The 15,753-nt window shown below is 40.7% G+C and overlaps 1 long non-coding RNA gene across 1 annotated transcript in view; it reads left to right on the forward strand.

The window, feature by feature from the left end:
- Positions 1–11,783, forward strand: part of LOC110261612 — a 56,729-nt gene extending 44,946 nt beyond the window's left edge. Inside the window, exon 3 of the long non-coding RNA XR_002345961.1 lies at positions 11,290–11,783. This is a non-coding gene — a long non-coding RNA (uncharacterized LOC110261612). The remainder of the gene's footprint in view (positions 1–11,289) is intronic.

Genomic DNA, 15,753 nt, shown 5'->3' on the forward strand with positions numbered 1-15,753 from the left:
TTGATTTTTGTCTGTTTGTTTTGTAAATAAGTTCATGTGTATCATTTTTTAAAGATTCCACGTATAAGCAATGTCATATGATATTTGTCTTTCTCTTTCTGGCTTACTTGACTTAATATGATAATTTCTATGTCCTTCCATGTTGTTGAGAATGGCATTATCTCAATTCTTTTTTATGGCTCAGTAATACTCCATTGTATATATATGTCCCATATTTTCTTTATCTGTTCATCTGCTGATGGACATTTAGGTTGCTTCCTTGTCCTGCTATTCATGCCAGCCTCTGTGCATGTGGGGTGGGTGTCAATATTTAGCAGATGGCTTCTTTCCTTCATCTCTTATTCCCTCCCACCCACAGTAGGATAGAGACTGACCCCAAATCCTTGGAATGTGGAGCCGATGGTGAGGGGTGAAGAGGAGGGATGTAGTGTGACCTCTGTGCCTTAAACACGTTTGCCTTCTTGCGACCCTTTTTCCGTTAAAAAAATAAGAAAAATAGCATTTTACTACATGTTGCTATAAAGACGACATCGTTAATGTTATATATAAAAGCTTTTTCTTCCACCTAAAAGTTTGTGTTCATTCATTTTCTTCTGGTTTTCAAAGAAATGAAAACATTTTCATGGCCCTTAGGAGTATTATGGGCCTGGGCACCATGTCTGCTGGGCCTCATGGCTATTGTTGGTGTGCAGAAGGGATGTCAGCGACATTTAGTGTCCAGCAGAAAATGTAAACTAACAGGATATTTTCCCATTGATACACTAGGTAAGGCACACAAAGAATGTTTTATTTTTTTCTTTGGCGAATTACGGGCTCTTAGTTATGAATGCTGTCCCCTTTAATTTTATAAGGTTAAGTTAGAGCCCATCTGTGCTGACCACCATGTTCTCTGAAGTTTGGCCTTTTTGATAATTCCATGATATGAGCTAAATTTGTTTCTAGTTATGACTTTCACCTCAATTCTAAATGTACAAGTTCAGTGTAGTTAAATTGTGGTAGTGGTGAATTACAGTGACATTTAACAACAAATTTACTATTTAAACGAACCAGGAATGCCCAGGCAGGCCATTTTTAAAATAAATCCTTTTGGAGTTCCCATTGTAGCTCAGCAGGTTAACAACCAGACTAGTATCCAGGAGGACTCAGGTTTGATCCCTGGCCTTGCTAAGTGGGTTAAGGGTCTGGCATTGCCCTGAGCTGTGGTATAGGACACAGATCCAATGCTGTGGATCCCGCATTGCTATGGCTATAGCATAGACCTGCAGCTACAACTCCAATTTTACCCCTAGTCTGGGAGTTTTCACATGCTGCAGGTGCGGCCCTTAAAAAAAAAAAAAAAAAAAAGAAAGAAAAGAAAAAAAATAGTAGTTTTAAAAAATCCTTTCTGCTCAGTGCAAAGGAACTTGTCACTTAGGTTTTTCAACTACTGAAATTTTTTTTTTTTTTTTTTATTTTCCCACTGTACAGCAAGGGGGTCAGGTTATCCTTACATGTATACATTGCAATTTCAGTTTTTCCCCCACCCTTTCTTCTGTTGCAACATGAGTAGCTAGACATAGTTCTCAATGCTATTCAGCAGGATCTCCTTGTAAATCTATTCTAGGTTGTGTCTGATAAGCCCAAGCTCCCGATCCCTCCCACTCCCTCCCCCTCCCATCAGGCAACCACAAGTCTCTTCTCCAAGTCCATGATTTTCTTTTCTGTGGAGATGTTCATTTGTGCTGGATATTAGATTCCAGTTATAAGTGATATCATATGGTATTTGCCTTTGTCTTTCTGGCTCATTTCACTCAGGATGAGAGTCTCTAGTTCCATCCATGTTGCTGCAAATGGCATTATGTCATTCTTTTTTATGGCTGAGTAGTATTCCATTGTGTATATATACCACATCTTCCGAATCCAATCCTCTGTCGATGGACATTTGGATTGTTTCCATGTCCTGGCTATTGTGAATAGTGCTGCAATGAACATGCGGGTGCATGTGTCTCTTTTAAGTAGAGCTTTGTCCGGATAGATGCCCAAGAGTGGGATTGCGGGGTCATATGGAAGTTCTATGTATAGATTTCTAAGGTATCTCCAAACTGTTCTCCATAGCGGCTGTACCAGTTTACATTCCCACCAACAGTGCAGGAGGGTTCCCTTTTCTCCACAGCCCCTCCAGCACTTGTTATTTGTGGACTTATGAATGATGGCCATTCTGACTGGTGTGAGGTGGTATCTCATGGTAGTTTTGATTTGCATTTCTCTTATAATCAGCGATGTTGAGCATTTTTTCATGTGTTTGCTGGCCATCTGTGTATCTTCTTTGGAGAAATGTCTATTCAGGTCTTTTGCCCATTTTTCCATTGATTGATTGGTTTTTTTGCTGTTGAGTTGTATAAGTTGCTTATATATTCTAGAGATTAAGCCCTTGTCTCAACTACTGAAAAATTTTAAACTAGATACATCCTATCCTTTCTAACCTGCTGAGTCCTGAGGGACAAGACTGCTCTGATGTTTTCTTTTTCCTACCTTGGCAAATGTTTCACTGTTACCTGTTACCTCAGAGCAAGTAATAGTAATAATCTGGGCCATAGAAGTGGGTGAATGGGGTTGAATCCTGGCTTTACCACTTGCACCGGGTGATCTGGGACAAGTTACTGAAATGCACTGTGCTTTAGTTTCCTCTACTATAAAAAGAAGACAGGAGCAGAGTTGCCACTGTGGCGTCGTGGGTTAAGAATTCAACTGCAGGAGTTCCCGTCGTGGTGCAGTGGTTAACGAATCCGACTAGGAACCATGAGGTTGCGGGTTCGGTCCCTGCACTTGCTCAGTGGGTTAAGGATCTGGCGTTGCCGTGAGCTGTGGTGTAGGTTGCAGACGCGGCTCGGATCCTGCATTGCTGTGCCTCTGGCGTAGGCCGGTGGCTACAGCTCCGATTCAACCCCTAGCCTGGGAACCTCCATATGCTGCGGGAGCAGCCCAAGAAATAGCAACAACAACAACAAAAAGACAAAAAGACAAAAAGACAAAAAAAAAAAAAAAAAAAAAAAAGAATTCAACTGCAGCAGCTCCAGTGCTGTGAGGTGAAGGTTTGATCCCTGGCCCTGCACAGTGGGTTAAAGGATCTGGCATTGCTACAGCTGAGGCGTAGGTTGCAGTTTTGGCTCTTATTCGTCCACTGACCAAGGAACTTCTGTATGCCATGGGGGCAGCCATTAAAAATAAATAAATAAATAAAAATAAAGAAGATAATGGTGCAACCATCCCTTGTTGTCCAAAACAAATCTGTCCCTGGAATCATATGACTGTGAATGTTCATAGAAGAGAAACCTACATCACATTATTTAAAAAAGGAGAAGTGATGGGTATGTTTCTAGCTCATTGGAGAATCCAAGGTGATTCCTCAAAAATCACTAAAAATCAAACAATTTACGACAATCCACTAGTAATTTCTGCATAAAATGAAAGTGTTTAAGACATTATCTCAATTTTTAATCAATCACTTAATCAACTCATTGCTGGGTATATTTGTATGTCCAGCAGCTGTAGGAATTATTTTCTCTTAATATTTCATTACATGTCAATGCTAATATAAATGAACAATGAAGAAATATGGTAAAAATTCATAAAATACCAAAAACACAGAGTGGAATAAAATAAAACTAACCAAATAAAAAATAATTTCTTACAAATTGAAGGTGAGTGAGATTTGGAGGTGAGAGAAGAGACATGGAGGCTGCAGTCTCCACTGGATCTGAAATGTCTTGAATATACAATAACTCTTTGGTACATAGGCTAGAAATGGACTTGGACTTTATCTTCATAATTAACAGTACTAGGAGTGTCTTCTATCAATACAAGAGTGTTGACTGCAGAGTTTCACGCTCCATATGATCATTAGTGCATGATGACAAAGAGCTCCTAACATTAGCACTGCTACAGGCCTCATGATTCAGATGTCACAAGGCAGGCAGACAATGCATTCATTCTCTTCAACACAGCTCTTGAGAGCCCTGGGGCTGTTGGAGGAATATACCATCACCAGTCAGAGTTTTAGCTTAATGCTTCCCTCCAAAAATTAGTATTAGCTTCTCTTAAGAGCCATCATGCCCTGGCACATTTTCTTGTCTTCTGAAATGCATGTATAAGATGGCATCCATTAAGGAGTTCCTTGGTGGCTCAGTGGGCTAAGTATCTGGTGTCACCACTGCTGTGGTTCAGGTCACTGCTGTGGTGCAAGTTTGATTCCTGGCCCAGCAATGCAGGGTGCAGCCAAATGAAATATTGTGTCTGTTAAAAATAAAAAATAAAAACAAAAACACCCCCCCAAAGGAAACCCCACCTAGTTGCAACATTAAAAATTTGTTTTGCAGTAAACCACCCTCCCTCAGGGTTTTCTGCCGTTCTCAGCAGCAGAAGTCTACAGACTCGCCATCAGAAGAAGCTGCTTCACCTGTGATCTTGAAAAAATACTTTCTTTCACAGATCATACTTTCTTTAGTATTTCTAACCATCAAGACTGTGGTTTGGAACTCAGCTTCTCCAGTGAATGCTCTATTTCCTTCTGACGTTTGAAGTTGAGTAGCCTCTTCTTTTGTTCCCACAGAAGGTTCTGGCATCCCACAGTGGCCAGCAAGTTCCTTACCTGGGGTTCTTCCAGCTTCTCAAAAATAGTATGATCTGGGTAACACTGTGAAGCTCTCCACAACCAACCACGCTTTTATAGTTTTCTGTAATTTTTTCTATGCATGAAAAATGAAACCACTGTGGGTTTTTGACATGGTCAGAGTTGTATCTTCATGTGTCCATTTTTTTCAGCTCCATGATTTTGTTCAAGGTTTGTGTTTTGCTAGGCTTCCTAGTCTTTCAGAATTTTCTACTTTCTTAGCAGGCATTTTCGCATTGTAACATAGGGAAGATGATTGCAATGAGGCACATCGTATTTCAACAATGTTTAAATTAAGTCACTGAGTGAGCATGACTTGGTCCTATGGCTGCAAATAGCTTCATGCATACTCTCATCAGATGCAGAAGCATCAAGTAGTGACTTTGGGGTAAACCTTTTGGCAAAGCTTTGAACAAATATTCTACTAGTGAGATTCAGGTAAGTCGTACTCGAAGTACCCTCAACTCACAGTGCAGCTACAAGAATGAAGATGGGCCCCAAGGGCAGGAAGTTGCATAGAGAGCCTATCTGTGGGCTGCACTGACATTGCACTGAGTCTCCAAGCCCAGGAGTGAGGTCATGTGGATCATCAGTCATGAGCTGTTTCTATAACCCGGCTCTCCTGCATGCAGCTGGGCTCAAAGCAGCTTCAATGGTTGCGAACAGGGTTCACTTCTGTTATTCTATTTCCATAGATAGAAAACTACCAGGGGAGAAGCCCAGGCAAGACTGTTAGCAAGAGAGAACCCAAGGGAGCTTGGAAGTGGCTAATGGGAGATAAAAGAAATGAGATAGATAAAGAACGATAAGAACAAAAATAAAGTCCCTTCTTTGGAGGAAGCTGGGTGGGTTCTGCCTTGGGTCCCTAGGTTTGTTAGTGTGGAAAGAGGCTGGAACAGAGCTGAAAGGTCTCCATGTGGCTTTAAGGGTCCAGGGAGACAGGAGGTAGAAGAGGTCTCTGGGAGGAGCCCAGGAGGGTAGACAGAGAATTTCCCAGGAAACACCTTCTCACACAGTCAGGAAGCCCATGAGGGAGAGCAGAATGGAGAATCACTAGCTTATGCTTGTGGTTTTTGGGTTGACATAAACACAGTATTTCTTCAGGTTAGCTTTGCTTATGTTGGGTCTGAGTTAGCCATTTTCACAAGACAAGTGTGTTCTCCACCTCCAACTAAACAACTTAACTGGCTAGCAAATTCTTGATCGGGGCACTTCATGTCATATGGAGGTAACATTTAGATGATGTAAAGTGTATTTAAAAATTTTTTTTTTCATAAAATGCTGGGAGGCTAGGGCCGGTTTTTGAATTTTGTTTATTTATTTGTTTCCAGCGAGCTGGTAGATGTTGAATTGAAAAGTCAACATTATTTTGGGTCGGGTTCATGTATGATAATGATGAAACACATTTCACTGGACTAAAGGAACCAGGTGGATGGAGCTCCCTGATTCATTCATTGCCTAGGCTTTGTAACTTTCTTGCTTCTCTAGGAGACGCTACTGGAAATGGAGGGGAGAGAGTCAGAGCTTTGGAACAGTGAGTCTTAGTAAATAAATGTAGAGAAAAAAATGTATGAATACTGAGAAAAAATTTACATAGGGAGAACACATAAAAGCCACAGAGAACTTTGGTGCAAAAATTAGGTGTGATCCAAGACTCATTCACATTAGAAATGATCCCTGGATTTTAAATTCCTGCTTTAAAATGACTATTGCGCTGCCGCCACCTGCTGGCCAGTAGAGGTATTAGGTTAAGGCACCCTCAGTAACGGGGTCTGGTCTTGAGGTGGAGTGAATGGTTTCCCATGGTTGTTTTTAAGGAGTCTTTACAAGACACCGTCAAACTCCTGGAAGAGAACATAAGCAAAACATTCTCTGACATCAGCCTTACAAATGTTTTCTCAGGTCCGTCTCCCAAAGCAACAGAAATAAAAGCAAAAATAAATCAATTGGACCTAATCAAACTGACAAGCTTTTGCACAGCAAAGGAAACCAAAAAGAAAACAAAAAGACAACTTTCAGAATGGGAGAAAATAGTTTCAAATGATGCAACTGATAAGGGCCTAATCTCTAAAATATACAAACAACTTATACAACTCAACAGCAAAAAAGCCAACAACCCAATTAAAAGATGGGCAAAGGGCCTGAATAGACATTTCTCCAAGGAAGATATACAGAGGGCCACAAGCACTTGAAAAAATGCTCAGCATCCCTGATTAGTAGAGAAATGCAAATCAAAACTACCATGAAATACCACCTCACACCAGTCAGAATGGCCATCATTAATAAGTCCACAAATAACAAATGCTGGAGGGGATGTAGAGAAAAGGGAATCCTCCTGCATTGTTGGTGGGAATGTAAACTGGTACAACCACTATGGAGATCAGTATGGAGATACCTTAGAAAACTATACACAGAACCACCATATGACCCAGCAATCCCACTCTTTGGCATATAGCCGGACAAAAGTCTCCTTGAAAAAGACACACGCACCCGCATGTTCACTGCAGCACTATTCACAATAGCCAAGACATGGAATCAACCCAAATTCCACTGACGGATGATTGGATCAGGAAGATGTGGTATATATACACAATGGAATACTACTCAGCCATAAAAAAGAAAATGAAATAATGCCATTTGCAGCAACACAGATGGAACTAGAAACTCTCATCCTGAGTGAAGTAAGTCAGAAAGAGAAAGACAAATACCATATGATATCACTTATATCTGGAATCTAATATATAGCACAAAGGAATTTTTCCACAGAAAAGAAAATCATGGACTTGGAGAATAGACTTGTGGCCAAGGGGGAAGGGGAGGGAGTGGGAGGGACTGGGAGCTTGGGGTAAATAGATGCAGAATGTTGCCTTCGGGATGGATTAGCAATGGGTCCTGCTGTGTAGCACTGGGACCTCTGGCTAGTCACTGATGATGGAACATGTAATGTGAGAAAAGAGAATGTATGCATGTAAGTGTAACTGGGTCACCATGCTGTACAGTAGAAAAAATATACTGATAAATAAAAGATAAAAAAAGAAGAGTCTTTATACATAAAATGTAAAAATGTGAACAAGTTAGAAAACTTTGAAAAATGTGTTTAAAAATCTTTTTCTGCCATATGTGTTTAAAAATTGTTCTAATTTTTATTCTAAAATTTACATTTTAAAAATTATAAAAATATTGCAATTGTGGAATTGAGAACTACAGGAAAGTTTAAGAATTATGTCACCTATTTTCAGCTTTATTGAGAAATAATTGACCTACATCACTGTATAAGTTTATAAGTGACATACATCACTATATAAGTGGTGGTTTGCATTCCACACATTGTGAAATGATTACTACAATCGGTCTAGCTAACCTCTATCTTCTCATATTTTCTTAATATAAAAACACTTTGGGGAGTTCCTGTGGTGGCTCAGCAGTTAATGAATCCAACTAGGAACCATGTGGTTGCGGGTTCCATTCCTGGCCTCGCTCAGTGGGTTAAGGATCCAGCGTTGCTGTGAGCTGTGGTGTAGGCTGCAAACGTGATTCAGATCCTGTGTTGCTTTGGCTGTGGTGTAGGCCTGCAGCTGTAGCTCTGATTTGACCCCTAGCCTGGGAACTTCCATATGCTGTGGGCATGACCCTGAAAAGACAGAAAAAAAGAAAAAAAAAAAAACTGAAAAAATATTTTGAAAAAAAAACAAATTGGGATTGTTTTAGATGTATATTTTATATATATATCATATACATATATTTGTTTTATTTAGTTACTGAACATTTTTTTTTACCAAAAGATATTTAAAAATACCCCCAAATATAGAATAAAACAAATACCCATGAACCTATCGTCTAGATTTAATCCATTTAACATTTTGCTCATGTTTGCTCTTGAATTTTTTGAGCGGAAATACAATTTACAGGTATGGATGAAATTCACATCTGTCCCCACCCTCACCATCAAATTCCCCTCCATATATCTATAAACACCTTATCAGCATTGTTTAACACATTTTAAATTTCACACAATTGGGTGATCCTCTGGTTTTTCAATAATCTTTTTCCACTGAACATTATATTAATGATATTTATTAATGTTTTTATAAGTGAACCTGTTAGAGTCATTGTCACATGTAGCTGATTTAAACTATTCAATCTGGAAAAAATGATCTTTAACTGGAGAGTTTAATCCATTTACATTTATTGTGAATATCTTTAGATGTATTTCTAGCCCATTCTTTTTATTATCTATTTATCGTGCTTTGTTTTCAACATCTTTTTTGTTGTTTTGTTTTCTATTAGAGACTTAGTATTTTTAAACAATTCCTTTTCCTCATCTATTTGTTTTAAAGTTATATATTCTCTTGCTTTTCTACTTTTAAATTAGTGTGGTGCTTAATCGACTTAACAAGCCTAAAGATAATAGTCATTGCTTCCCTTCTTCTGGAGAGTACAAAGACCAATACTGTTATAAATGCCTTTCACATTTCTTCATCTTCTGTGTTACACTTTCTAGGATTTAATGCCTTATTAGTTTAGATCTCCCACATTAGATGCAACTTCACTATGTGCATTACCAATCCATCTATGGTTACTTAGATTTATTCATGTGGCCACTTAAACCATCTATGGTTACTTAGATTTATTCATGTGGGGTTTATCTTAAGATTTGAATGTTTGTCTTCTGCACTCTAAGAACTTTTTTTGAGGGGAAATATTCTTTTTTGGAGAGGATAAGTTGAAAGGATGGGGTAACAGTGGGATCTAAATGGGGCTGTGGCAAAAGCTGAGAGGGAGAAGGAAACAAGAATCTAAAACATAAGATGTAAAAGTCCAAGACCAGCAGAGAATTTGCCTAAAGCAATAAGTGGGGTTTATTCCCTGTTGCCATATGAAAGAAACATATATGGACTCCACGTTAGGAACATCTGAACAAGATACTACATATATTATAACTGAGAGCTGCTGTTTACATACAGTGAGTATCTGTTAGTAAAATCCATGGTCCTGGATTTGGAAAACAGATTTGGATTAAATACAGAGACTACTTCCTAAACTTGAACTACACATACTTTTCTTTCCTTAACTAACTGATCTGATAGAACAAGACACTAGATCAAATTGTTTTTTGAAGTAAACCAGATGAAAAGACAAAGTTTTATGTGATATTTAGAGATGTCCTTTGTTTATTTTTATTTTACACTTTTTTTTTTGTACATTGCCTGTTGTTTGTTTTTTTTTGGGGGGGGGGGGTGCCTTCATCTTTGTTTGACCACAGTTTGGCCTGTTAGGATGGAATATTAAATGGCTCTGCTTTTGGAAGTTGCTTCTGCAGTGGAAGGCCAAAGGAGTTTTGTTTTGTTGTTTTTTTTTTTAAATAGCCTCATTTTGAAGAGGAAAGCTACTTGGATGAGCTGAGGCACTGTGAGGAGAGTGTTTTAGTTTCATTGGCAACTCCTTTAGTTCCTCCTGAGAGAAGGAATCTTCTCTGAACCACTCACGGTAGTCACATTTAGATCATAGAATCACAGTAGGCTAGCCTGGGAAGCTCCTTAGAAATGTGTTTATCCATCCCTGTAACTTTCCACAGAAGGAAATGGGGGGTTGGGGTGGTCAATTATTTGTAACACAATTCTGCCTACCTTGCTGTCCAGATGGTCCTTCATTTGGAACAACTGGGAGCATCATTTTGAACTCAAAGATAACCCACACATACTCATAATAAATAGTGGCCTCTCTCTTCAGAATCATGGGCTCCATCTCATGATCTGAGGAGCTCTGAACTGAGTCAGAAGGCTGGGAGTCTAGGCCTGCATGGCCAAGGTGGTGACCAGGAACTTCAGCTATGACACAAGGCCGAGGAGAGCTGACACTTTTCCTGTTTCCTCCCAGTTTTAAAGTTCTTCGAGTCTCAGTTCCTGCCTGGGGGATGGATGTAATTTGCAAAGCAGAGTCTAGAGGCGGCTGTTCCCTCTGTTAGGACATTATCCAGGGACCTTTACTACAGGTCAGATTGTTTGATATAGCTGGGCCACTGAAAATACAAATGGAAGATGAGCAGACCATATGTAAGTATAGAGTTCTCAAGAGTTCCCGTCTTGGCTCAGCAGTAATGAAACTGACGAGCATCCATGAGGATGCGGGTTCCATCCCTGGCTTCACTCAGTGGGTTAAATATCTGGCAATGCCATGAGCTGTGGTGTGGGTTGCCGATGTGGCTCTGATTTAGCATTGCTGTGGCTGTGGATGTGGCTGTGGCCGGGGGCTACAGCTCCAATTCAACCATCCATATGCTGTGGGTGGGGTCCTAAAAGAAAAAAAGACCAAAAAAAAAAAAGTATATACATACATATATATATATATATATATATATATATATATATAGAGAGAGAGAGAGAGAGAGAGAGAGAGAGGAGAGAGAGAGAGAGAGAGAGAGAGAGAGAGAGAGAGAGAGAGAGAGAGAGACTGCGCGTGGTCTCCAAGTTCCCCATCCACAGCCTCCGGTGAGGGCCCACCTGAAGCTTTTCCTTTATCCATGAAAACCTCCCTACTCCTCTGCCGAAAGGCAAGAGACAGGGCTGACTCACTGGCTACAGGAAGCTCTGAAATGCCTTTGTCTCTTCTCCTTTGGTTGCTCTTCCTTTATTTCCATACAGTGGTCATACCAGGAAGAGAACCAGAACCCTGGGGCCCATCATCCCCAGCCTTTCTCATGGCCACCAAAGCTCTAGCAAAAGGATCGGAAGCCAAGGACTCCTGGGAGAGCAAAGGACCCTCACCCTCAGCCCCTCCCATTTCTGTGCTTTCAAATCCTGTTTGTGGCATTTCCCCAGTGGCTGACCCCCATGTGATTGATAATGACAAAAAAAGACTTTTTATAAGATATAAAGTCCATGTAATTTCAACCTGGGTCTCACTGCTGGCAGTGGATTTAGGTGGACATTTCCAGTCAGTTTTGTCACCTGTGAGCTGGAAAATTACAGCGTGGGTTTAGGTCATTGGTGTTGGGTCAAAATCCTCTTTGAAATCTTTTGCATGTGAAACCTGGTCTGTTTTGCTTGGACTGTGTGATCTTTCTTCAACTTGCTTTGGCTGATGATAAATAATGCAGTGTTTTAGAGCAAAGGAAACTAAAAAATAAATATTTTTTAAAAAGGAAAACTCATCTTTTAAGCAGTTTTGAACTCCTACTCTTTGCCAGGCTCATGACTTACTATCAAAACACATTTTCACCATTTCTATGAAAAGACAAGTAATGCAGACACTTGATTTTTTTGTCACCACTTATGTTACTTTCTTGTCTCCATAGTTTACTGATTTTTTTTTTGGCCACGCCCACAGCATGCAGAATTTCTTGGGCCAGGGATCCAACTTGCACCACAGCAGTGACCTAAGCCACAGCAGTGACAACCTCTAAGCCACCAGGGAACTCAAAAATTGGTTGATCGACAGAATATTGGATGAGAAAAAGGCACGAACTGCTGTTCATTTGAAGTCCTCTGACAATCTGTGTCCATACTTTCAGAGATGCTTACTCTAAAAATGCAGTTCTCCAGGCCTCGTCTGGCCTTACAGAATCTGAAATTTTGGTAGGATTCTCAGGAGAGATGTGAACACCAATATTACAGAGCACTGAGAGTCTAGGTCACAAGACTTCTGCATTATTGGATGGAGAGGGATTTTGTTGTGTATGAAGAAACTCCACAAAGGAGGTTAAGTGTCCTGCTAAAGGTCACAGAACCAGTTGTGATTGTAATGTACAAAACTCAAGGAGTTGATTGATAGAGTGATTTGAATATGTGAGTCTCTCTGAGGCTTTAGGTCAATTGGCTACTATTTGCAACTCAAAAAAAAAATCGCTTAATAAACTGTGATACTGTTTTCACTCAAAAGTTCTTTAAATGGGGTGGAAAATATGGTGCTCTTTCTGGAATCTTAGTTTCTGGCCTGCTGGGAAGCCAGGCATTACGCTCTGGGAGAACTGGGTCCCAACCCAGCCCTTGTCTCAGAGCAAGATCCTTGTGACTTTTTGTTTTGTTTTGGTTTGGTTTTTTTGGGTCCCTGCCTGCAGGGTGTGGAAATTCCTGAGCCAGGGATCAAACATGTGCCACAGCAGTGACAACCTTAAGCTGCCCAACCTTAACCTGCTGTTCCATCTGCGAAGTCCCAGAGCAGATCCCTAATTTCCCCAATTAAGGAGCTGGGAGCTCTAGTTCCCATTTGTAAAGCTGCAATGACGTTGCCCCTCTTCTCCTGGAAAGAGATGGACCATCACAGAATCTTTGAGTGGAAAATTCATGGACATCCATTTTCCCCTGAGGTCTGAAGAATTCTGGGTAGTTGAAGCAGAGCTAAAAAGGTCTTTCTCATTTTTTTTTTTTTTTTTGGAGCCACGCCATGGCACATGGAAGTTCCCAGGCTAGGGGTCAAATCAGAGCTGCTGCTGCCAGCCTATGCCACAACCACAGCAATGCAGGATCCAAGTCACATCTGCAACCTATATCTCAGCTCATGGCAATGCCAGATCCTTAACCCACTAAGTGAGGCCAGGGATTGAACCCGCATCCTCTTGGATCCTAGTTGGGATAGTTAACCGCTGAGCCATGAAGGGAACTCCCTCATTTTGTTTTCAGTAACCTAATCGGGAAGACTACTTTCACTGTAATGTTGCCCCTTCTTCCTTGCTCCACATTTTCCTTTTGGGTTTATTTTCTTTTGCTGCAATCACTTTGCAGGGTGAATAATCTCTCTGCAGTGGGCTGCATTCTGAGTTGAGGCTCTGTCACCTTCGAAGCAGTGAAGGTGCTGCAATGTCACAGTAGCCTTGTGGTCTCCAGTAGTTCAGAGTTCAGGTCTCTGGGTATCCCCTCTACCCCAAGCTAGACTGGTGCCTGGTGACTCCCCCCTCTTTCCACACTGCTTTTCAAATGAACACAGAATCAGCAGCCAAACTTATGTCTTTCCAGAAAAAGAAAATAAAGGTAAAATAAAATTCTACTTATGTACAATCTGAATTTCAACAAAATGCTTTTACAAAATACAGTATACCTGGAAAGAAATAATTTTTGCTAAAGCAACAGATTTTAAAGTGTTTATTTTACCTGCTTTGCTATTCTGGATTCCAAAGCCATGACTACCAAAATCAGGCACGTCTGCTGATCCATTTGCAATAATCCAATAATTTGGTGCTGATGCCACAGACCATAGATGCCCTGGTCTTGAAGCAAGTGTCCAGCTGTTCCTCTCTAAGACACAGCTGACATCTTCTCAAGGGAGAGGGCTTATTCTGCTCCCTTTGCCCTCACCTGGGTTTCATGCTCTTCTGGACTGAAGCAAGCTGTCATAGTCTGGATGGTTCCCTGTAGATGCCTGTGCTTGAACTTGCTCAAAGTTCCAAGTCTAGAGTCTTTTTTTTTTTTTTTTTTTTTTTTTGGTAATGTTTACAAGGAAGCATTATTTTCTTCCAAAGTGCTCTGAGAAATGCCGGCCACTAATTGCTTATTAATAACCTGGCTGACACTTCAGCTCCCTGCTTTGACCCGAGCCATCTGCTGGGTCAGTGTTGTGGCCTCTAGAATTCTCTGCTGCACTGGGATGAAGGGAGGGTACAGACAAAGCAAACAAGCAGAACCAGCCATGATTCCTTCACTCATGAAAAGGATGATCAAATTATGCACTATTAAAATAAACAGTAACATGCAGGTAATGAATACATGCACTATACAAGTTAGAAAATGCAGATGAGCTAAATGGAGAGGGGTCTCTCACATCTCACTGCAGAAATAGAAATATCAACATTTCAGTCCACATCACATGCTGATCTTCCATCTGGTAATCTGTTCTCTCCACTTACATGATGTCTTGAGCGTATTTCATGTCATTCTTAAAATTTTTTATTTATTTAAATAAAAAATATTTCAGCCATGGCAATTTGGGGAGTTGTTATTTCAATAGCAATATTTTTCTCTCTCTTGCATTTTTTTTTTTTTTTTGTCTTTTTTTGCTATTTCTTTGGGCCGCTCCCGCGGCATATGGAGGTTCCCAGGCTAGGGGTCTAATCGGAGCTGTAGTCCCCGGCCTACACCAGAGCCACAGCAACGCAGGATCCGAGCGGCGTCTGCAACCTACACTACAGCTCACGGCAACGCCGGATCGTTAACCCACTGAGCAAGGCCAGGGATCGAACCCGCAACTTCATGGTTCCTAGTCGGATTCGTTAACCACTGCGCCACGACGGGAACTCCCTCTCTTGCATTTTTAATGATAATTTCCTATGTCTTTGTATGGAAGATCTGTACATATCTGGCTTTGATTGGACAATATGGACTGTTGCCAAATTTTTTATATTTCCAACAACACTGAGGTGAACATCCTGTGGCTGCCTGTTCACACCATCCTTGATTATGGAAAGGCTGCTTTTAATGTCTTTTTGGTTACGTCGACTGAAAAAAAAGTGCACAATGTGAGAGTCTGATTCTCCCAAGACTAGCTAATTTCTAGAGATAGTGGAGGACTCACCTGAGAGTGCATCTTTCCTGTGCAAACCAACCAATTCAGAGACCACCCCTCCTGCCATTACGCTCCTATACTCTGGGCCATCAACCACTGCCCTAATCACGCCAGACCAGGTAAGAAAACACCCAGAGCCCATTGAAATTATTTTAACCAGCCAATCCTAGGCCTGCTTACCCTGCCTTACTCATTCTTTCCCATGGAAACCACAATAAAGACTCTTGCCTATGTTTTCCTCCTGCTGCTTCTGCCTCCTGACCAACCCCAGTGCTTCCCCATGTAGCCCTGTGTGTTGTGCCCCAGCTTCTAGGCAAATGTGAGTCAAAAACGAATTCATGACAAACATTTCTATGTCTGAGTGTCTTACCATAACTGATGAATACAAAAGCCAAGTATATTCTAAAAGAGGGCCTGGCCCAAGTAAAGTTGGCAATTTCTGTGCCCCCACCATTGTTTTTTTTTAGGTTGTGTGTTTTTTTTAAATTAAAATATAGTTGATTGACATTGTGGTGGCAATTTCTGCTATACAACAAAATGATCCAGTCATGTGTGTGTGTTTGTGTGTGTGTGTGTATACACACATATGTACATTCTTTTTCTCATACTAT

The sequence above is a fragment of the Sus scrofa genome, chromosome 7 (assembly GCF_000003025.6).
Source record: "Sus scrofa isolate TJ Tabasco breed Duroc chromosome 7, Sscrofa11.1, whole genome shotgun sequence".
Classification (NCBI taxonomy): domain Eukaryota; kingdom Metazoa; phylum Chordata; class Mammalia; order Artiodactyla; family Suidae; genus Sus; species Sus scrofa.